At 39.0% G+C, this 21,989-nt stretch overlaps 3 non-coding genes across 3 annotated transcripts; all 3 read left to right on the forward strand.

Annotated features, from left to right (window-relative positions):
* Positions 1-1,150: 1,150 nt before the first annotated feature.
* Positions 1,151-1,258, forward strand: LOC112760686 (small nucleolar RNA R71). Its single transcript, XR_003181115.1, has one exon. It is a non-coding gene; the product is annotated as a small nucleolar RNA R71 (small nucleolar RNA).
* A 5,331-nt stretch (positions 1,259-6,589) lies between these two features.
* Positions 6,590-6,696, forward strand: LOC112761211 (small nucleolar RNA R71). The gene has a single exon (XR_003181617.1). It is a non-coding gene; the product is annotated as a small nucleolar RNA R71 (small nucleolar RNA).
* Positions 6,697-20,607: 13,911 nt separating this feature from the next.
* Positions 20,608-20,715, forward strand: LOC112760641 (small nucleolar RNA R71). The gene has a single exon (XR_003181072.1). It is a non-coding gene; the product is annotated as a small nucleolar RNA R71 (small nucleolar RNA).
* Positions 20,716-21,989: the final 1,274 nt, after the last annotated feature.

Raw genomic sequence — 21,989 nt, forward strand, 5'->3', positions numbered from 1 at the left:
TGCCTATGGTACAAGGTATTACGAACTTTCCAGGATCCTGTTTCTTCTAAGGCAATGTCAGTTGATCCAGATCACTTAGTTCATTGGTGAACAAGGTAGGTTCATCTTCCCAAGTTTCAATACCAAATAATTTGGCATTCAGCTTCATGATTGCACCAAGAAACTTGGCAGCTTGCTCTTCAGTAACATCCTCATTCTCTTCAGAAGAGGAATACTCATCAGAGCTCATGAATGGCATAAGGAGGTTTAATGGAATCTCTATGGTCTTTAGATGAGTCTCAGATTCCTTTGGTTCCTCAAAGGGAAGCTCCTTATTGATCACTGGACGTCCCAGGAGGTCTTCCTCCTTGGGATTCACGTCCTTTCCTTCCTTCACAGGTTCGGCCATGGTAATTAATTCAATGGCCTTCCACTCTCCTTTTGGATTTTCTTCTGTATTGCTTGGGAGAGTACTAGGAGGGATTTCAGTGATCCTTTTACTCAGCTGGCCCACTTGTGCCTCCAAATTTCTAATGGATGACCTTGTTTCATTCATGAAACTCACAGTGGCCTTAGATAGATCAGAGACTAAGTTTGCTAAATTAGAGGTATTTTGTTTAGAGTTCTCTGTCTGTTGCTGAGTGGATGATGGAAAAGGTTTACTATTGTTAAACCTATTTCTTCCACCATTATTAAAGCCTTGTTGAGGCTTTTGTTGATCCTTCCATGAGAAATTTGGATGATTTCTCCATGATGAATTATATGTGTTTCCATAAGGTTCACCCATATAATTTACCTCTGCTATTGCAGGGTTTTCAGGATCATAAGCTTCTTCTTCAGAAGATGCCTCTTGAGTACTGTTGGATGCAGCTTGCATTCTATTCAGACTCTGAGAAATCATATTGACTTGCTGAGTCAATATTTTACTCTGAGCCAATATGGCATTCAGAGTATCAATTTCAAGAACTCCTTTCTTCATAGGCGTCCCATTACTCACAGGATTCCTCTCAGAAGTGTACATGAACTGGTTATTAGCAACCATGTCAATGAGTTCTTGAGCTTCTGCAGGCATTTTCTTTAGGTGAATGGATCCACCTGCAGAGGTGTCCAATGACATTTTAGCTAATTCAGAAAGACCATCATATAATATATCCAGGATGGTCCATTCTGAAAGCATGTTAGAAGGACACTTTTTGGTCAGTTCTTTGTATCTCTTCCAAGCTTCATAGAGGGATTCACCTTCTTTCTGTCTGAAGGTCTGAACATCCACTCTAAGCTTACTCAGCTTTTGAGGAGGAAAGAACTTGGCTAAGAAAGCCTTGACCAGCTTATCCCAAGAGTTCAGGCTATCCTTAGGTTGAGAGTCCAACCATACTCTAGCTCTGTCTCTTACAGCAAAAGGAAAAAGCATGAGCCTGTAGACTTCAGGATCTACTCCATTTGTCATAATAGTATCACATATTTGCAAGAATTCAGTTAAGAACTGAAAAGGATCTTCAGATGGAAGTCCATGAAACTTGCAGTTTTGCTGCATCAGAGAAACTAATTGAGGCTTCAGCTCAAAATTGTTTGCTCCAATGGCAGGAATGGAGATGCTTCTACCATGTAAATTGGAATTAGGTGCAGTAAAGTCACCAAGCATCCTCCTTGCATTATTATTATTTTCGGCTGCCATCTTCTCTTCTTGTTCGAAAGTTTCTGAAAGGTTGTCTTTGGACTGTTGTATTTTAGCTTCTCTTAGTTTCCTTTTTAGAGTCCTTTCAGGTTCTGGATCTGCTTCAACAAGAATATTCTTGTCTTTGCTCCTGCTCATATGAAAAAGAGGGACAGAAAAATAATAATAATAATAGGGATCCTTTTTACCACAGTATAGAGGTCCTTGTGTGAGTAGATAAATAAATAAATAGAAGGAGATGAGAGAGAGGGAGAATTTTCGAAAATAATTTTTGAAAAAGAGTTATTGATTTTCGAAAATAGTTTTTGAAAAAGGTTAGTAATTTTCGAAAATTAGAATAAAAAATTAAAATAATTAGTTAATTAAAAAGAAATTTTGAAAAAGAGGGAAGATATTTTCGAAAATTAGAGTGTGAGGGAGTTAGTTAGGTAGTTTTGAAAAAGATAAGAAACAAACAAAAAGTTAGTTAGTTAGTTGAAACAAATTTGAAAATCAATTTTGAAGAGATAAGAGGATAAGAAGTTAGAAAGAATATTTTAAAATCAAATTTTGAAAAAGATAAGATAAGGAGATATTTTTGAAAAGATATGATTGAAATTAGTTTTGAAAAAGATTTGATTTTTAAAATCACAATTAATGACTTGATTCACAAGAAATCACAAGATATGATTCTAGAACTCAAAGTTTGAATCTTTCTTAACAAGTTAGTAACAAACTTGAAATTTTTGAATCAAAACATTAATTGATGATGTTATTTTCGAAAATTATGAGATAAAGATAAGAAAAAGATTTTTGAAAAATATTTTTAAAATTTTCAAAAATAAGAAAAATGAGAAAGATTTGATTTTTGAAAAAGATTTTGAAAAAGATAAGATTTTTAAATTGAAAATTTGATTTGACTCATAAGAAACAACTAAATTTTAAACAGTTTTGAAAAAGTCAAATCTAATTTTCGAAATTTTAAGAGAGAAAGAGGGAAAGATATTTTTTTTTTTGACTTTTTTTTGAATTTTTATGATGAGAGAGAAAAACACTAAAAATGTTCAATGCATGGAAATTTTTAGATCAAAACAATGAATGCATGCAAGAATGCTATGAATGTTAAGATGAACACCAAGAACACTTTGAAGATCATGATGAACATCAAGAATATATTTTTGAAAATTTTATATGCAAAGAAAACATGCAAGACAGCAAACTTAGAAATCTTTCATGTTCAGACACTATGAATGCAAAAATGCACATGAAAAACAAGAAAAGATGCAAAACAAGAAAACATCAAGATCAAACAAGAAGACTTACCAAGAACAACTTGAATATCATGGAGAACACTATGAATGCATGAGTTTTTTTTCGAAAAATGCAAGATGAACATGCAATTGACACCAAACTTTAAAATCTGACTCAAGACTCAAACAAGAAACATGAAATCATTTTTTTATTTTTATGATTTTAAAATTTTTTTGTATTTTCTTTTAATTTTTTCGAAAATCATTTGAAAAAGAAAAATAAGGATTCCAAAATTTTTAATATGAATTCCAAGAATCTTATGCTCTTTAATCTAAAGCTCCAATGAAAGGGTCAGGCATGGCTTAATAGCTAGCCAAGCTTTAGTATGTAACTCAGACATGACACGCCTGACATACCCTATCCAGAAGAATCAGATATGGCTTTACAGCCAGCCAGGCTTCAACATGCTTCATGAAACACTAGAATTCATTCTTAAAAATTCTGAAGAAAAATATATTTTTGAAAACATTTTTATTTTGAAATTTTTTTTCGAAAACAAGGGAGAAAATTTTTGAAAGATTTTTCAAAAATTTTTTGAAAACTTTTTGAAAAGAAAACGAAAAGAAAGTTACCCAATCTGAGCAAAAAGATGAACCGTCAGTTGTCCAAACTCGAACAATCCCCGGCAACGGCGCCAAAAACTTGGTGCACGAAATTGTGATCATCAATGGCGCCATCAATATGATACGCTCAATTGTAATCTCAACTTTTTATCACAACTTCGCACAACTAACCAGCAAGTGCACTGGGTCGTCCAAGTAATAAACCTTACGCGAGTAAGGGTCGATCCCACGGAGATTGTTGGTATGAAGCAAGCTATGGTCATCTTGTGAATCTCAATCAGGCGGATATAGAATGGTTATGGAGTTTTCGAATATTAATAATAAAACAGGGATAGAAATACTTATGTAAATCCTTGGTGAGAATTTCAGATAAATGCATGGAGATGCTTTCGTCCCTCTAAACCTCTGCTTTCCTACTGTCTTCATCCAATCAGTCTTACTCCTTTCTATGGCTGGCTTTATGTAAGGACATCACCGTTGTCAATGGCTACTTTTGATCCTCTCTGGAAAATAGTTCGATGCACTGTCACTGCATGGCTAATCGTCTGGAGGCGTCACCCTTGCCAATGGCTGCATCCTATCCTCTTGTGAAAATGGTCCAAATGCTCTGTCACAGCACGGCTAATCATCTGAGGTTCTCGATCATGCTAGAATAGGATTCACCCTCCTTTTGCGTCTGTCACTACGCCCAGCACTCACGAGTTTGAAGTTCGTCACAGTCAATCAATCCCAGAGTCCTACTCTGAATACCACAAACAAGGTTTAGACTTTTCGGACTCTCATGAATGCCGCCATCAATCTAGCTTATACCACGAAGATTCTGATTAAGAGATCCAAGAGATACTCATTCAATCTAAGGTAGAACGGAAGTGGTTGTCAGGCACGCGTTCATGGGGAATGATGATGATTGTCACGTTCATCACATTCAGGTTGAAGTGCGAATGAATATCTTAGAAGCGGAATAAGTTGAATTGAATAGAAAACAGTAGTACTTTGCATTAATCTTTGAGGAACAGCAGAGCTCCACACCTTAATCTATGGAGTGCAGAAACTCTACCGTATGAAAATACATAAGTGAAAGGTCCAGGCATGGCCAAATGGCCAGCCCCCATGATCTAAGAACTAGGCGTCCAAAGATGTCTAATACAATAGTAAAAAGTCCTATTTATAATAAACTAGCTACTAGGGTTTACAGAAGTAAGTAATTGATGCATAAATCCACTTCTGGGGCCCACTTGGTGTGTGCTTGGGCTGGGCTTGAATGTTACACGTGCAGAGGCTCTTTCTGGAGTTGAACGCCAGGTTGTAACGTATTTCTGGCGTTCAACTCTGGTTTGTGACTTGTTTCTGGCGTTTAACTCCAGACAGCAGCATAGAACTGGCGTTCAACGCCCTTTTACGTTGTCTAAACTCGGCCAAAGTACAGACTATTATATATTGCTGGAACGCCCTGGATGTCTACTTTCCAACGCAATTGGAAGCGCGCCATTTTGAGTTCTGTAGCTCCAGAAAATCTACTTTGAGTGCAGGGAGGTCAGAATCTAACAGCATCAGTAGTCCTTCTTCAACCTCTGAATCTGATTGTTGCTCAAGTCCCTCAATTTCAGCCAGAAAATACCTGAAATCATAGAAAAACACACAAACTCATAGTAAAGTCCATAAATGTGAATTTAACATAAAAACTAATGAAAACATCCCTAAAAGTAACTAGATTCTACTAAAAACATACTAAAAACAATGCCAAAAAGCGTATAAATTATCCGCTCATCAAGCTCCTTCTGTGTAAGTGTGGGTTCTTGGTGATCCTCTTCTTGTGTCTCTACTGAGGTATCTCCAGGTTGTTTTAAATGTTTGTTTAGCTCTTCCTCTGTACCCTTATCACTTATAGTGACCATCTTGCAATTTTCCCATCTAACGTTCTTTGCTTCACCTCTCGGGTTCTTCTCTGTGTCACTTGGGAAGCTATCAGTAGGTTTGGGAATCTTCTCAGAGAGGTATCCTACTTGAAACTCCAGCCTCTTGATGGTGTCTCCCTGGTTCTTGATATTGGCTCGCACCTCCTCCTTGAACACCTTGTTATCTTGGATTTCCTTACATATGCCTTCAAGTAGAGTCTCAATCCTTGATAGTCTTTCTTCCGATGATGGAGAGTTGAGATTGGAGGGATGAGAAAGGCTATTTTGGCTTTGGTATGGATGTTGAGATGTGTTGTTAGGTGAGTGCTGATATGATCTCTGTGTGAGATGTTGGTGAGTTGCATTGTTGTTGGGTTGTGGCATCTTTGATCTTGGCCTTAGTCTTGCTGATTTCCCCACCTAAAGTTTGGGTGGTTCCTCCAGCCAGGATTATACGTTTTGGAGTATGGGTCATGGTTCTGCCTAGGCGAATTTCCAATGTAGTTGGCTTACTCCTGACTACCCTCTGCTTCTTGATTCACTCCTTCTTGAGTTGCTGCTGAAGAGGTGATTGCAGCTACTTGATTCCTCTCCATCTTCTTGGTGAGGTCAGCCAATTGCTTGGTAATCATCTTATTTTGAGCTAGCAGTTCATCCACATTGTTTAGCTCCATCACTCCTCTAGTGTTTCCTCTTTCAGAAGCATAGAAGTAGTCATTCTCAGCTACAGTCTCAATGACATCTATGGCTTATTCAATGGTCTTCTTCTTTTTCAGAGATCCCCCGGATGAATGGTTGATAAACCACTATTTTATGGTTTATATTGTGTTTAATTGTGTGGTTTTATCATGATCTTTACCCACTTATTCATTAAATCAGCATGCATTTAGATTTCCTTCCTGAATTTATTACATATTTGAAAACTGTTTCCTAGAGACTTTAATTATTTATTTTTAATTCTCCTTTATTCCATTTGATGCCGTGATTTGTGTGTTGAGTGTTTCAGACTTTACAGGGCATAAATGAGTTGGAGATTGGAAAGGAAGCTAGCAAAAATAGAAGGAACACAAGAAATTGAGGAGATAACCAGCGAGAAGTGACGCGGTCGCATGGCTCAGTGGTCTACTGCCTTCTTTGATTCATAAGAAAGATCTTCATAGAAAATGTGCAACTGCACCCATTCATTGAACATATCTAGCGGGCACCTTCTTGTCAAGTCTTTAAACCTCTCCCATGCTTCAGATAGAGTCTCACCATCTTGCTGCCTGAATGTTTGAACCTCAGCTCTCAACCTGTTGATTCTTTGAGGAGGATAGAATCTCGCCAAGAATTTGTTTACCACATCTTCCCAGGTTGTTAAGCTCTCCTTCGGGAAGGATTCCAGCCATTTAGATGCATTGTCCTTTTATGAGATGGGGAATAGAAGTAGTCTGTAGGTGTCAGGATGAACACCATTAGACTTCACAGTGTCACATATCCTCAAGAAGGTGGTTAGATGTTGATTGGGATCTTCTTGAACACTTCCTCCGAATGAACAGTTGTTCTGAACAAGGGTGATGAGCTGTGGCTTTAGTTCAAAGTTGTTGGCATGTATGGTTGGCTTTTGGATGATACTTCCACAGTTTCCTGGGTTTGGATTAATGTAGGATCCTAGAACTCTTCTCTCTTGCCCAGCATGATGCACTGGGCCTTCTCTGCCATGGTTGTGAGCCTCTTCTTCATGATGGTTCTCCATATTCTCATCCATGTCTGGTTCAAAATACTCCTCTTCTTCCTCCGTACCAACTACTCTCTTTCCTCTTGCTTCCCTCCTTAATCTAAGGAAGGTCCTCTCAGGTTCAGAATCAAAGGAAGTTGAAGCCCCACTTCTTCTCCCTGTCATACAACCAACAAGGCACAAGTAAGGAAATAGATGCAGAAAGTGTTTCTGTTAGAATTGCTGTTAGTGTGAGTGATGTAATATATCAAACAGTTAGTGGGTTAGTGGACTGAATTGTAAACAACTAAAAAAATAGGGGAAAAGGAAGAAGGGGGTAGATGCAGAGAGTATTCTTGTTAGAAATATTGTTAGTGTGAGTGGTGTAATATATCAAACAGTTAGTGGGTTAGTAAACTGAATTGTAAATAACTAAAAAAAAACGTAGGGGAAAAGGAAGAAAATAGCTAAACTGAAAGTGAATTACTCAAATGAAATCAAACAAAATAAAAAAATGCTCAACCTAGTTATCCACCAATTTAATCATTGTTGATGCAAAATCAATCCCCGACAACGGTGCCATAAAATTGATGCATGGAATTGTCGTCAAGTAAAAACTCACAATAGAGTGAGGTCGAATCCCACAGGGATTGATTGGTTAGGCAACTTTAATTGGAGGAATGTTCTAGTTGAGCTAAGCAGAATTTGGTTTGAGAGTTGCAGGAAATTAAATGGCGGAAAAGTAAATAGCAGAAAATGTAAATGCTGGAAATAAAGAGCTGAAAATAAATGACGGAAAGTAAATTACAGAATCTTAAATGGGGAAAGGGAGTTCAGCATGAAAGTAAATGGCAGAAACTAAAGAGAATGGGTAAGATCAGAAATGGGGAATTCATTAGGTTTAGGAGATGTTGCATTCTCCGGATCAAGTTCATTTTCATCTCTTCCTCAATCAATGCATTCATTGATCTCCTTGGCAATCTTAAGTGATTGAATTCTAATTCCTTGGTAAATCAATCTCTCAGATCTTGATCAATAGCCAATTCCTTGGTCTAATTGCTCACGAGAAGAGATGAAGTGTGGTCACTGATTATACCACATGTATTTCCAAATCAAAGTATTGAGAGAATTATATGTCACCATATCTGCCCAAACCCCAATTTGGTCCAACATGAGAAAGCATTTCTAGCATGATCTCTTCATTCCTCTTCCAAGGTTCAGCAGAGATCCAAGTATGAATAGTTTCTTTTCCAAGACAACTATCCAATTGGATGAAGATTGAAAGCTTTCAAGTAAAATCAAGAGAAAAGAAAGAAGAAGAATAATGAAAGCTATTATTGATCCATCAAATTACAACAGAGCTCCCTAACCCAATGAAAGGGGTTTAGTTGTTCATGGCTCTGGGAATGGAAAGCAAAGATGGAGAGTACATTCTGAAGTAAAACTAGAAGTTGCAGAGAAAGTAAAATTATACGGAGAGTAGTCCTCTCAATCCAAAAGCTCCTCTCTAGTTCAAAACTACTCCTATATATACTACTCTTCTGATCTTCCAGTTGGCTCTTCAAGTCTTGGATATGGGCCTTTGAATCTTGAGTTGAAGCAGTTTTGAATCTTCAGTGGGCTCAGCTTTACTTGCAGAGAAAGTGTGAAGTAGGCATGGACTTTGGCTAGGACGTTAGTGGCGTTAACGTTAAGTGAAAATGTGGGTTCGAGAACATTAGTGACAATCACCTTTTGCACTAACGTTCCTAGCCCAAGATGAGTTACGTTAACTTCAACCTTAGTGGCACTAACGTGACCACTAATGTTGCCTCTTGATCCATCGCGAGCGTTATTTGCGTTTACCTTTGCCAATAACTTTGCCCTTAGCCCCTTCTTCCCTACGTTAGAGTCCACGTTAGTGTAGCTAACGTGACTCTTAACGTGGGTATGCCTCAACTTTGAGAGCGTTAGTGACACTTACCTTTGTCACTAACGCTCCAAACACCCCTTCTCACGTTAGTGCCCTACGTTAATTATCTTAACGTGGTGGTGATTGCCTTCTCCAACGTTAGTGACAAAGGTGAGTGTCAGTAACGTTGGCTCATCAGTTCTTTCCTCCACGTTAACTTCCACGTTAATGTAATTAACGTGGCAACTAACGTGGCTCATAGTGGCTTGTTCCAACGTTAGTGACACAGGTGAGTGTCACTAACGTTGGTGATTCCTTGTTTTTCCCACGTTAGAGTTTACGTTAATGTAGTTAACGTGACTCTTAACGTAGCCAATTGGGCTTAGTCCAACGTTAGTGACAAAGGTGAGTGTTACTAACGTTGGCATTGTCTTTCCTTTCCACGTTAGAGTTTATGTTAACTGAGTTAACGTGACTCTTAACGTAGCAAATTGCCAATTGGGAGCGTTAGTGGTATTCACTTTTACCACTAACGGTGGAGCTTCCTTTTTCTCCACGTTAACTACCACGTTAATATAGTTAACCTGGCAATCGTGGGCCATGATGGTTTCGAAGGCATTATTGGGGATCACTTTTCTCACTAACGTTGCAAGTGTATGCCCATTCCAAGTTAGTGGTCACGTTAATTAGATTAAAGTGGCTGCTAATGTGGTTCTTCCTTGCTTCTTTTGTCCTGAAATCAAGCAAATACAATGCAACAAAGCTCTAATCCAAGTTATGATATCATGCATCATCTATTTTATCATTCAATTCCTGCATAATTCTCATAAAATGATGTACAAATTCATGATGTTTGCTTGAATCAAGATGTAAGTGATTATCTACCCAAAACTTGCTTAATTCCTAAGAAAATGCATGAAACTACCCTAAAACAATAAAGAAAAGGTCAGTGAAACTGGCCAAAATGCCCTAGCATCAATAGGTTATGAAAAGAGAATTACCTTTGGTTGGGTTGCCTCCCAACAAGCACTCTTTTAACGTCTCTAGCTTGACCATTAACTCTTTCAGTTGAGTCTGTATTTTGTCTTAGGCCCTTCTTTCACATCACCCAAGTAGTGCTTGAGCCTTTGTCCATTTACAGTGAAGGTCTCCTGTGATTTTTCTTCCATAATTTCTATATGTACATAAGGAGAAACCTTGGTGATAAGAAAGGCCAGACCATATTGATCTTAATTTCCCAGGGAAAAGTTTCATTTTGGAGTTGTAAACTAGCACTTCCTGTCCTTCCTCAAAGCTTCTTGGTGCCATCATGAGGTTGTGTTTTTCCTTTGCCTTTTCTTTGTACATTTTGGCATTTTCATAGGCTTAGGATCTGAATTCTTCCAATTCTTGCAGTTGCAAGAGCCTCCTTTCACCAGCAGCTTCACTATCAAAATTCAATAACTTGAGAACCCAGAATACTTTGTGTTCAAGCTCTAATGGCAGGTGACAAGTGGTGCGCAGAAATTGTGATTACACTTTAATTATGTAAAATTCATCGCTCTTTCTTTCCCTGGTAATGGCGCCAAAAACATGATGCCAATACCATGGTTCACAACTTCGCACAACTAACCAGCAAGTGCACTGGGTCGTCCAAGTAATACCTTACGTGAGTAAGGGTCGAATCCCACAGAGATTGTTGGCTTGAAGAAAGCTATGGTCATCTTGTAAATCTCAGTCAGGTAGGGTCAAATGTGATTTGATTAGATAATTAAAAGATAAATAATAAAGGATAGAAATACTTATGTAATTCATTAGTGAGAATTTCAGATAAGCGTATGGAGATGCAATCGTTCCTCTGAACCTCTGCTTTCCTGCTGTCTTCATCCAATCAGTCTTACTCCTTTCCATGGCTGGCTTTACGTAACGCATCACCATTGTCAATGGCTACTTTCGGTCTTCTCTCGGGAAAATAATCCAAATGCCCTGTCACGGCACGGCTAATCGTCTGGAGGCATCACCCTTGTCAATGGTTTACATCCTATCCTCTCAGTGAAAATGGTCAACGCACCCTGTCACGGCACGGCTATTCATCTGTCGGTTCTCGATCATGCTGGAATAGGATTTACTATCCTTTTGCGTTCTGTCACTACGCCCAGCAATCGCGAGTTTGAAGCTCGTCACGGTCATTCAATCATTGAATCCTACTCGGAATACCACAAACAAGGTTTAGACTTTCTGGGTTCTCTTGAATGCCGCCATCATTCTAGCTTACACCACGAAGATTCTGATTAAGAGATCTAAGAGATAATCATTCAGTCGAAGGTAGAACGGAAGTGGTTGTCAGGCACGCGTTCATAGGGAATGATGGTGATTGTCACGTTCATCACATTCAGGTTGAAGAGCGAATGAATATCTTAGAAGCGAAATAAGATGAATTGAATAGAAAACAGTAGTACTTTGCATTAATCTTTGAGGAACAGCAGAGCTCCACACCTTAATCTATGGAGTGCAGAAACTCTACCGTTGAAAATACATAAGTGATAGGTCCAGGCATGGCCGAATGGCCAGCCCCTCTGATCTAAGAACCAGGCATCCAAAGATTTCTAATACAATAGTGAAATGTCCTATTTATAATAAACTAGCTACTAGGGTTTATAGAAGTAAGTAATTGATGCATAAATCCACTTCCGGGGCCCACTTGGTGTGTGCTTGGGCTGAGCTTTGAGTGTTGCACGTGTAGAGGTCCTTCTTGGAGTTGAACGCCAGTTTTTGTGCCAGTTTGGGCGTTCAACTCTGGTTTTTTATCCTTTTCTGGCGCTGGACGCCAGAATTGGGCAGAGGGCTGGCGTTGAACGCCAGTTTGCCTCATCTAAACTTGGCCAAATTATGGAGTATTATATATTGCTGGAAAGCCCTGGATGTCTACTTTCCAACGCAATTGGAAGCGCACCATTTTGAGTTCTATAGCTCCAGAAAATCCATTTTGCGTGCAGGGAGGTCAGAATCCAACAGCATCAGCAGTCCTTCTTCAACCTCTGAATCTGATTTTTGCTCAAGTCCCTCAATTTCAGCCAGAAAATACCTGAAATCATAGAAAAACACAAAAACTCATAGTAAAGTCCAGAAATGTGAATTTAACATAAAAACTAATGAAAACATCCCTAAAAGTAACTAGATCCTACTAAAAACATACTAAAAACAATGCCAAAAAGCGTATAAATTATCCGCTCATCACAACACCAAACTTAAATTGTTGCTTGTCCCCAAGCAACTGAAAATCAAATAGGATAAAAAGAAGAGAATATACTATAAATTCCAAACTATCAATGAAACATAGCTCTAATCAAATGAGCGGGACTTATAGCTTTTTGCCTCTTGAATAGTTTTGGCATCTCACTTTATCCATTGAGGTTCAGAATGATTGGCATCTATAGGAACTCAGAGTTCAGATAGTGTTATTGATTCTCCTAGTTCAGTATGATGATTCTTGAACACATCTTCTTTATGAGTCTTGGCCGTGGCCCTAAGCACTTTGTTTTCCAGTATTACCACCGGATACATAAAAGCCACAGACACATAATTGGGTGAACCTTTTCAGATTGTGACTCAGCTTTGCTAAAGTCCCCAATTAGAGGTGTCCAGGGTTCTTAAGCACACTCTTTTTTTTTTTGCTTTGGACCTTGACTTTAACCGCTCAGTCTCAAGTTTTCACTTGACACCTACATGCCACAAGCACATGGTTAGGGACAGCTTGGTTTAGCCGCTTAAACCAGGATTTTATTCCTTTAGGCCCTCCTATCCACTGATGCTCAAAGCCTTGGGATCCTTTTTATTTGCCCTTGCCTTTTGGTTTTAAGGGTTATTGGCTTTTTGCTCTTGCCTCTTGGTTTTAAGAGCTTTTGGCTTTTTCTGCTTGCTTCTTTTTTTTTCTATTTTTTTTCGCCTATTTTTTTTTCTGCAAGCTTTGTTCTTTGCTGCTTTTTCTTGCTTCAAGAATCATTTTTATCATTTTTCAGATTATCAAATAACATGTTTCCTAGTCATCACTCTTTCAAGAGCCAACATATTTAACATTCTTGAACAACAACTTCAAAAGACATATGCACTGTTCAAGCATTCATTCTGAAAACAAGAAGCATTGTCACCACATCAATATAATTAAACTAAGTTCAAGGATAAATTCGAAACTCATGTACTTCTTGTTCTTTTGAAATAAAACAATTTTCATTTAAGAGAGGTGATGGATTCATAGGACATTCATAACTTTTAAGACATGGTTACTAACTACTAATGATCATGTAATGAAGACACAAACATGGATAAGCACTTTAACATAGAAAATGAAAAACAGAAGAAATAAGAACAAGGAATGAATCCACCTTAGTGATGGTGGCGTTTCCTTCTTGAGGAACCAATGATGTCCTTGAGCTCTTCTATGTCTCTTCCTTGTCTTTGTTGCTCCTCCCTCATTGCTCTTTGATCTTCTCTTATTTCATGAAGGATGATGGAGTGCTCTTGATGTTCCACCCTTAGTTGTCCCATATTGGAACTCAATTCTCCTAGGGAGGTGTTGATTTGCTCCCAATAGTTTTGTGGAGGAAAGTGCATTTGAGGCATCTCTGGGATCTCATGGTGATGAGCTTCATACGCCTCTTGAGCTCCATGAATGGGCTCTCTTTCTTGCTCCATCTTCTTCTTAGTGATGGGCTTCTCTTCCTTAATGGGAATGTCTCCTTCTATGAAAGCTCCAGCTGAGTAACTGATGACGAGTCATCTTAGCCTAGTTTCACTAGCCTTTTTCTTTTGTTTTCAATTGAATTATGCACTTTCTTGAGCCATAAGCAAGCCAATTGGGTAGATTTTCATGTTTCCTTTGATTTAATCAACCATGTATGAATTCATGCTATTTCATGAGGTTTTATGCTATAATTGTCACATATTATGAAAGAATGAATATCTCATGATTTTGAGCATAGCTTTGATGTGTTTGGTTGATTAATGATAGGTAAAGAAAGCTTGGAGAAAGGTTGAAGCAAGAAGGAATGGTTAGGAGGAAGAGAGGACAAAAAGTTTGAGCAAAAGTTTGCCTCAAACTTTAGCTCAAACTTTTGGAATAAGTGAAAATGAACCAGGGAGCAAAAAGCTGGACCAAAAGTTTGCCTCAAACTTTTGTGCAAACTTTTGGACAAAAAGCTGGAGCAAAAGTTTGCCTCAAACTTTTGTGCAAACTTTTGGGCAAAAAGCTGGAGCAAAAGTTAGCCTCAAACTTTTTGGCAAACTTTTGGCATCACAAATCAACACCCTAGAGAGCAAAAGTTTGCGCCAACGTTAGCCCCTAACTTTTTGGCAAACGTTGGCGCATGAACAACACACCCTGGAGAGAAAAAGTTTGCGCCAACGTTTGCCTCTAACTTTTTGGCAAACGTTGGCGCCATGAGTGTGCAAGGGGAGGCCAATGTTGGAGCAAAAGTTTGACCCCAAACTTTTGCCCCAACGTTGATATCAGCAAAAGAGGGTGGCTGATGTGAAAAGTTGGAGTAAAAGTTTGCCTCAAACTTTTACTCAAACTTTTACTCAAGCTTTCATGATTCCAAACCCGGTTCAATTCGGTTCTTCTCCAAACTCCAAGAGCAATCAACCAAGGCCTCTATCAACCCAATTCCATCAAGAGCAAAGGCCCAATTGAAGGCTTGAAGACCATTTGATGAAAGTGTATAAATAGCATAGGATTTAAGTTTTTCGGGGAGCTTCCTTTTTAGAATTTTTCAATACTTGCAGCAGAGAGCTCATTTTACATTCTAGCATTGTTATTTTAATTCAAGAGAATTGGGGAGGAAAATTGATCTCTCTTCTTCCTTGTTCTTGCCCAGCACTCTTTAATTTTCTTGCTTCGGATCTTGGGTGGAGAATTGAAGAACTTCTGTTTCAATCTCACCTTGGGATCTTGTTTAATTCTCTGCTTAATTGAATTTCAGTTTCTGTTACTTACTCTCTCATCTACTTTCTCTGCAATTTACATTTCCTTTGCAATTACTCTTGTTGGATCTAGGAAGGCATTGAGATCTAGACTTGGTTATCTAGTCTCTTGAGTCCTGAGATCTGAATTCCAATTTTACATCCTCTGTTTAATGTTTTTCAATCTCATTCACATTTCTGTTTTAAGATCCGGTTCGATTCAAGTCATCCTTTACTTCTCTGTTTGTTGCAATTTACTTTTCCTTGTTTAAATTCTGCAAATCCAATTCCCAATTCCCTTTACAATTCAAGCCATTTACATTTCTTGCACTTTAAGATTCTACAATTTACATTTCTTGCGTTCTAAGTTTCTGCCATTTAATTTCTTGTTCTTTAAGATTCAGCACTTTAAATTTCAGTTCTCTTTAATTTCATGCCAATTACCCATTCCCTTTACTTTCTATGCAATTTAAATTCTGCAAATCACAAATCTCTCAACCAAATCTTGATTCGCTTGACTAAATCAACCACTAAACTAAAATTGCTCAATCCTTCAACCCCTGTGGGATCGACCTCACTCCCGTGAGTTATTATTACTTGATGCGACCCGGTGCACTTGCCGGTTAGATTTGTATGTTTGGAATTCGTTTTCCAAAAATACTCATCAGTAACATAGATGGCAAATAAGGTGAGGAAAAGCTAGCCTTGCCATGGGGGATGACTTTTCGGCTATTTTGTAGAGTTCATTAGAGATGACTTCATGAACTTCTATTTCCTCTCCAATCATGATGCTATAAATCATGATGGCTCGATCCACAGTAACTTCAGATCAGTTGCTAGTGGGGCTGATGGAGCATTGGATGAAATCCAACCATCCTCTAGCCACAGGCTTGAGGTCCAATCTTCTTAGTTGAACCGGCTTGCCTTTGGAGTCAATCTTCCATTGAGCTCCTTCCACACATATGTCCATAAGGACTTGGTCCAACCTTTGATTAAAGTTGACCCTTCTAGTGTAGGGGCGTTCATCTCCTTGCATCATAGGCAAGTTAAACGCCAACCTCACATTTTTCGGACTAAAATCTAAGTATTTCCCCCGAACCATTGTAACATAGTTCTTTGGATCCGGGTTCTTACTTTGATCATGGTTCTTGGTGATCCATGCATTGGCATAGAACTCTTGAACCATTAAGATGCCGACTTGTTGGATGGGATTTGTTAGAACTTCCCAGCCTCTTCTTTGAATTTCATGTCGGATCTCCGGATACTCATTTCTTTTGAGTTTGAAAGGGACCTTGGGGATCACCTTCTTCTTGGCCACAACATCATAGAAGTGATCTTGATGGGCTTTGAAGATGAACCTTTCCATCTCCCATGACTCGGAGGTGGAAGCTTTTGTCTTCCCTTTCCCCTTTCTAGAGGATTCTCCGGTCTTAGGTACTGATGAGCGGATAATTTATACGCTTTTTGACATTGTTTTTAGTATGTTTTTAGTAGGATCTAGTTACTTTTAGGAATGTTTTCATTAGTTTTTATGTTAAATTCACATTTCTGGACTTTACTATGAGTTTGTGTGTTTTTCTGTGATTTCAGGTATTTTCTGGCTGAAATTGAGGGACTTGAGCAGAAATCAGATTCAGAGGTTGAAAAAGGACTGCTGATGCTGTTGGATTCTGACCTCCCTGCACTCAAAGTGGATTTTCTGGAGCTACAGAACTCGAAATGGTGCACTTCCAATTGCGTTGGAAATTAGACATTCAGGGCTTTCCAGAAATATATAATAGTCCATACTTTAGCCAAGAATGGACGACGTAAACTGGCGTTCAACGCCAGCCTTCTGCCCAAATCTGGCGTCCAGCGCCAGAAAAGGATCCAGAACCAGAGTTGAACGCCCAAACTGGCACAGAAACTGGTGTTCAACTCCACAAATTGCCTCTGCACGTGCAACACTTAAGCTCAGCCCAAACACACACCAAGTGGACCCCGGAAGTGGATTTATACATCAAATACTTACTCATGTAAACCCTAGTAGCTAGTTTATTATAAATAGGACCGCTTACTATTGTATTAGGCATCTTTTGATCATCTTAGGATCTTAGGATTATCTTTGAACGCATTGTTCTTAGATCAAAGGGGGCTGGCCATCTCGGCCATGCCTGGACCTTCACTTATGTATTTTTAAACGGTAGAGTTTCTACACTCCATAGATTAAGGTGTGGAGCTCTGCTGTTCCTCAAAGATTAATGCAAGTACTACTGTTTTCTATTCAATTCATCTTATTTCGCTTCTAAGATATCCATTCGCACCCAAGAACGTGATGAAGGTGATGATTATGTGTGACGCTCATCACCATCTCCCCTATGAACACGTGCCTGACAAACACTTCCGTTCTACATGAAATAAGCTAGAATGAATATCTCTTAGATCTCTTAACCGGAATCTTCGTGGCGTAAGCTAGAATGATGGCGGCATTCAAGAGAATCCGGAAAGTCTAAACCTTGTCTGTGGTATTCCGAGTAGGATTCAATGATTGAATGACTGTGACGAGCTTCAAACTCGCGGATGCTGGGCGTTAGTGACAGACGCAAAAGGAGGGTGAATCCTATTCCAGCATGATCGGGAACCGACAGATGAATAGCCGTGCCGTGACAGGGTGCGTGAGCATATTATTCATTGAGAGGAGGGGATGTAGCCACTGACAACGGTGATGCCCTTGCATAAAGCCAGCCATGGAAAGGAGTAAGACTGATTGGATGAAGATAGCAGGAAAGCAGAGGTTCAGAGGAACGAAAAGCATCTCCGTTCGCTTATCTGAAATTCCTACCAATGAATTACATAAGTATCTCTATCCCTATTTTATTATATAATATTCGAAAACACCATTATCACTTTATATCTGCCTGACTGAGATTTACAAGGTGACCATAGCTTGCTTCATACCAACAATCTCCGTGGGATTCGACCCTTACTCACGTAAGGTATTACTTGGATGACCCAGTGCACTTGCTGGTTAGTTGTATCGAAGTTGTGACAATCATGAATTAAGATCAGAGCACCAAGCTTTGGAGCCATTACCAGGATTTGTTCGAACCTGGAGATCACAATTTTGTGCACCAGGTGCCATCAATGGTAATGGAAAAATAAAAAGCTTATGCTTTTACCACACCAAACTTAGAATTTTTCTCGCCCTCGAGCAATAGAAGAAAGAATAGATGAAGAAGAAGAAGAAAATATGGAGGAGAAGAGGGAGAGTGTATTCGGCCATGTAGGGTGGGTTTGGGTAGGAAATTGATTTCGAATTTTGAAGGTAGGTGGAGTTTATGAGGTAGGTTTATAGGAAAGAGTGGATGGATGTGAGTGGTGAAAAGGTGATGGGGAAGAGGGATTTAGGTGATTGGTGAAGGGTTTTGGGGGAGAGTGTTTATGGGATTGTGTGAAAGAGGGGTGAGAAGAAGTGAGTGGAGGTAGGTGGGGATCCTGTGGGGTCCACAGATCCTGAGATGATCATGTGGGGTCAGCAGATCCTGAGATGATCCTGTGGGGTCCATAAATCCTGAGGTGTTCAAGGAATTACAACCTTGCACCAAATTAGGCATGTAAAATGCCCTTGCACACAACTCTGGGCGTTCAGCGCCAGGTTGGTGCCCATTTTGGGCGTTCAACGCCCATTTGTTGGCCATTTCTGGCGCTGAACGCCAGAACCATGCCTGTTCTGGGCGTTCAGGGCCCAAACACTGCCCATTTTGGGCGTTCAGCGCCAGAACCATGCTCTGTTCTGGCGTTGAACGCTAGGCAGGTGCTTCCTCCAGGGTGTGATTTTTCTTCTGCTGTTTTTGATTCCGTTTTCAATTTCTATATTTATTTTGTGACTCCACATGATCATGAACCTATAAAGACATATAACTAAGAAAAATATTATTAGATAGATAAAAATTGGGTTGCCTCCCAACAAGCGCTTCTTTAATGTCAATAGCTTGACAATGGGCTCTCATGGAGCCTCACAGATGTTCAGAGCATTGTTGAAACTCCCCAACACCAAACTTAGAGTTTGGATATGGGAGTTCAACACCAAACTTAGAGTTTGGTTGTGGCCTCCCAACACCAAACTTAGAGTTTGACTGTCGGGGCTTTGTTTGACTCTGCTTTGAGAGAAGCTTTTTCTGCTTCCTCTCCATGGATGCAGAGAGAGATCCTAGAGTTGTAAACACAAGGTTGTCCTCATTTAATTGAAGGATCAATTCTCCTCTGTCCACATGAATCACAGCTCTTGCTGTGGCTAGGAAAGGTCTTCCTAGGATGATGGATTCATCCTCTTCCTTTCCAGTATCCAAGACTATGAAATCAGTAGGGATGTAAGGGCCTTCAACCTTTACTAACACGTCCTCTACTTGTCCATAAGCCTGTTTTCTTGAATTGTCTGCCATCTCTAGTGAGATTTTAGCAGCTTGCACCCCATAGATTCCCAGTTTCTCTATTACAGAGAGGGGCATGAGGTTTATCCCTGAACCAAGGTCACACAGAGCCTTAAAGATCATGGTGCCTATAGTACAAGGTATTATGAACTTTCCAGGATCCTGTCTCTTCTGAGGCAATGTCAGTTGATCCAGATCACTTAGTTCATTGATGAACAAGGGAGGTTCATCTTCCCAAGAATCAATGCCAAATAATTTGGCATTTAGCTTCATGATTGCACCAAGAAACTTGGCAGTTTGCTCTTCAGTAACATCCTCATTCTCTTCAGAAGAGAAGTACTCATCAGAGCTCATGAATGGCATAAGGAGGTTTAATGGGATCTCTATGGTCTCTAGATGAGCCTCAGAGTCCTTTGGTTCCTCAGAGGGAAGCTCCTTATTGATCACTGGACGTCCCAGGAGGTCTTCCTCCTTGGGATTCACGTCCTCTCCTTCCCTTATAGGTTCGGCCATGGTGCTTATGTCAATGGCCTTGCACTCTCCTTTTGGATTCTCTTCTGTATTGCTTGGGAGAGTACTAGGAGGGATTTCAGTGATTCTTTTACTCAGCTGGCCCACTTGTGCTTCCAAATTTCTAATGGAAGACCTTGTTTCATTCATGAAACTCACAGTGGCCTTAGATAGATCAGAGACTAAATTTGCTAAGCTAGATGGATTCTGCTCAGAATTCTCTGTCTGTTGCTGAGTGGATGATGGAAAAGGCTTGCTATTGCTAAACCTGTTTCTTCCACCATTATTAAAGCCTTGTTGAGGCTTTTAATCCTTCCATGAGAAATTTGGATGATTTCTCCATGATGAGTTATAGGTGTTTCCATAAGGTTCACCTAAGTAATTCACCTCTGCTATTGCAGGGTTCTCAGGATCAGAAGCTTCTTCTTCAGAAGATGCCTCTTGAGTACTGTTGGATGCAGCTTGCATTCTATTCAGACTCTAAGAAATCATATTGACTTGCTGAGTCAATATTTTGTTCTGAGCTAATATGGCATTCAGAGTATCAACTTCAAGAACTCCCTTCTTCATAGGCGTCCCATTACTCACAGGATTCCTCTCAGAAGTGTACATAAACTGGTTATTAGCAACCATGTCAATGAGTTCTTGAGCTTCTGTAGGCGTTCTCTTTAGGTGAATGGATCCACCTGCAGAAGTATCCAATGACATCTTTGATAGCTCAGATAAACCATCATAGAATATATCCAGGATGGTCCATTCTGAAAGCATGTCAGAAGGACACTTTTTGGTCAGCTGCTTGTATCTTTCCCAAGCTTCATAGAGGGATTCACCATCTTTCTGTTTGAAGGTTTGAACATCCACTCTAAGCTTGCTCAGCTTTTGAGGAGGAAAGAACTTGGCTAAGAAAGTCGTGACCAGCTTATCCCAAGAGCTCAGGCTGTCTCTGAGTTGAGAGTTCAACCAGATTCTAGCTCTGTCTCTTACAGCAAATGGGAAAAGCATGAGCCTGTAGACTTCAGGATCTACTCCATTAGTCTTAACAGTATCACAGATCTGCAAGAATTTAGTTAAGAACTGAAAAGGATCTTCAGATGGAAGTCCATGAAACTTGCAGTTTTGCTGCATCAGAGAAACTAGCTGAGGTTTCAGCTCAAAGTTTTTTGCTCCAATGGCAGGAATGGAGATGCTTCTTCCATGTAAATTGGAATTAGGTGCAGTAAAGTCACCAAGCATTCTCCTTGCATTATTATTATTTTCGGCTGCCATCTCCTCTTCCTGTTCGAAAATTTCTGAAAGGTTCTCTCTGGATTGTTGTAATTTAGCTTCTCTTAGTTTCCTCTTCAGAGTCCTTTCAGGTTCTAGATCTGCTTCAACAAGAATGTTCTTGTCCTTGCTCCTGCTCATATGAAAAAGAGAGAACAGAAAAATAATAATAATAGGGGTCCTTTTTACCACAGTATAGAGGTCCCAGTGTGAGTAGAAGAAAAGAAGAAGAAGAAATTCGAACACAGATGGAAGAGGGGGTTCAAATTTGGGTGGGATGAAGTGTTAGTAGATGAATAAATAAATAGAAGGAGATGAGAGAGAAGGAGAATTTTCGAAAATAATTTTTGAAAAAGAGTTAGTGATTTTTGAAAATAGTTTTTGAAAAATGTTAGTAATTTTCGAAAATTAAGAATTCAAAATTGAAATAATTAGTTAATTAAAAAGAAATTTTGAAAAAGGGGGAGATATTTTCGAAAATTAGAGAGAGAGAGTTAGTTAGGTAGTTTTGAAAAAGATAAGAAACAAACAAAAAGTTAGTTAGTTAGTTAAAACAAATTTTGAAAAGATAAGAAGTTAGGAAGTTAGAAAAGATATTTTGAAATCAAATTTTTGGAAAAAGTGAGATAAGAAGATATTTTTGAAAAGATATGATAGAAATTAGTTTTTGAAAAAAAGATTTGAATTTTAAAAATACAATTAATGACTTGATTCACAAGAAATCACAAGATATGATTCTAAAACTTAAAGTTTGAATCTTTCTTAACAAGCAAGTAACAAACTTGAAATTTTTGAATCAAAACATTAATTGTTATTGTTATTTTCGAAAATTTGATATAAAAAATAAGAAAAAGATTTTTGAAAATTATTTTTGGAATTTT

Source organism: Arachis hypogaea, chromosome 16, assembly GCF_003086295.3.
Source record: "Arachis hypogaea cultivar Tifrunner chromosome 16, arahy.Tifrunner.gnm2.J5K5, whole genome shotgun sequence".
NCBI lineage: Eukaryota > Viridiplantae > Streptophyta > Magnoliopsida > Fabales > Fabaceae > Arachis > Arachis hypogaea.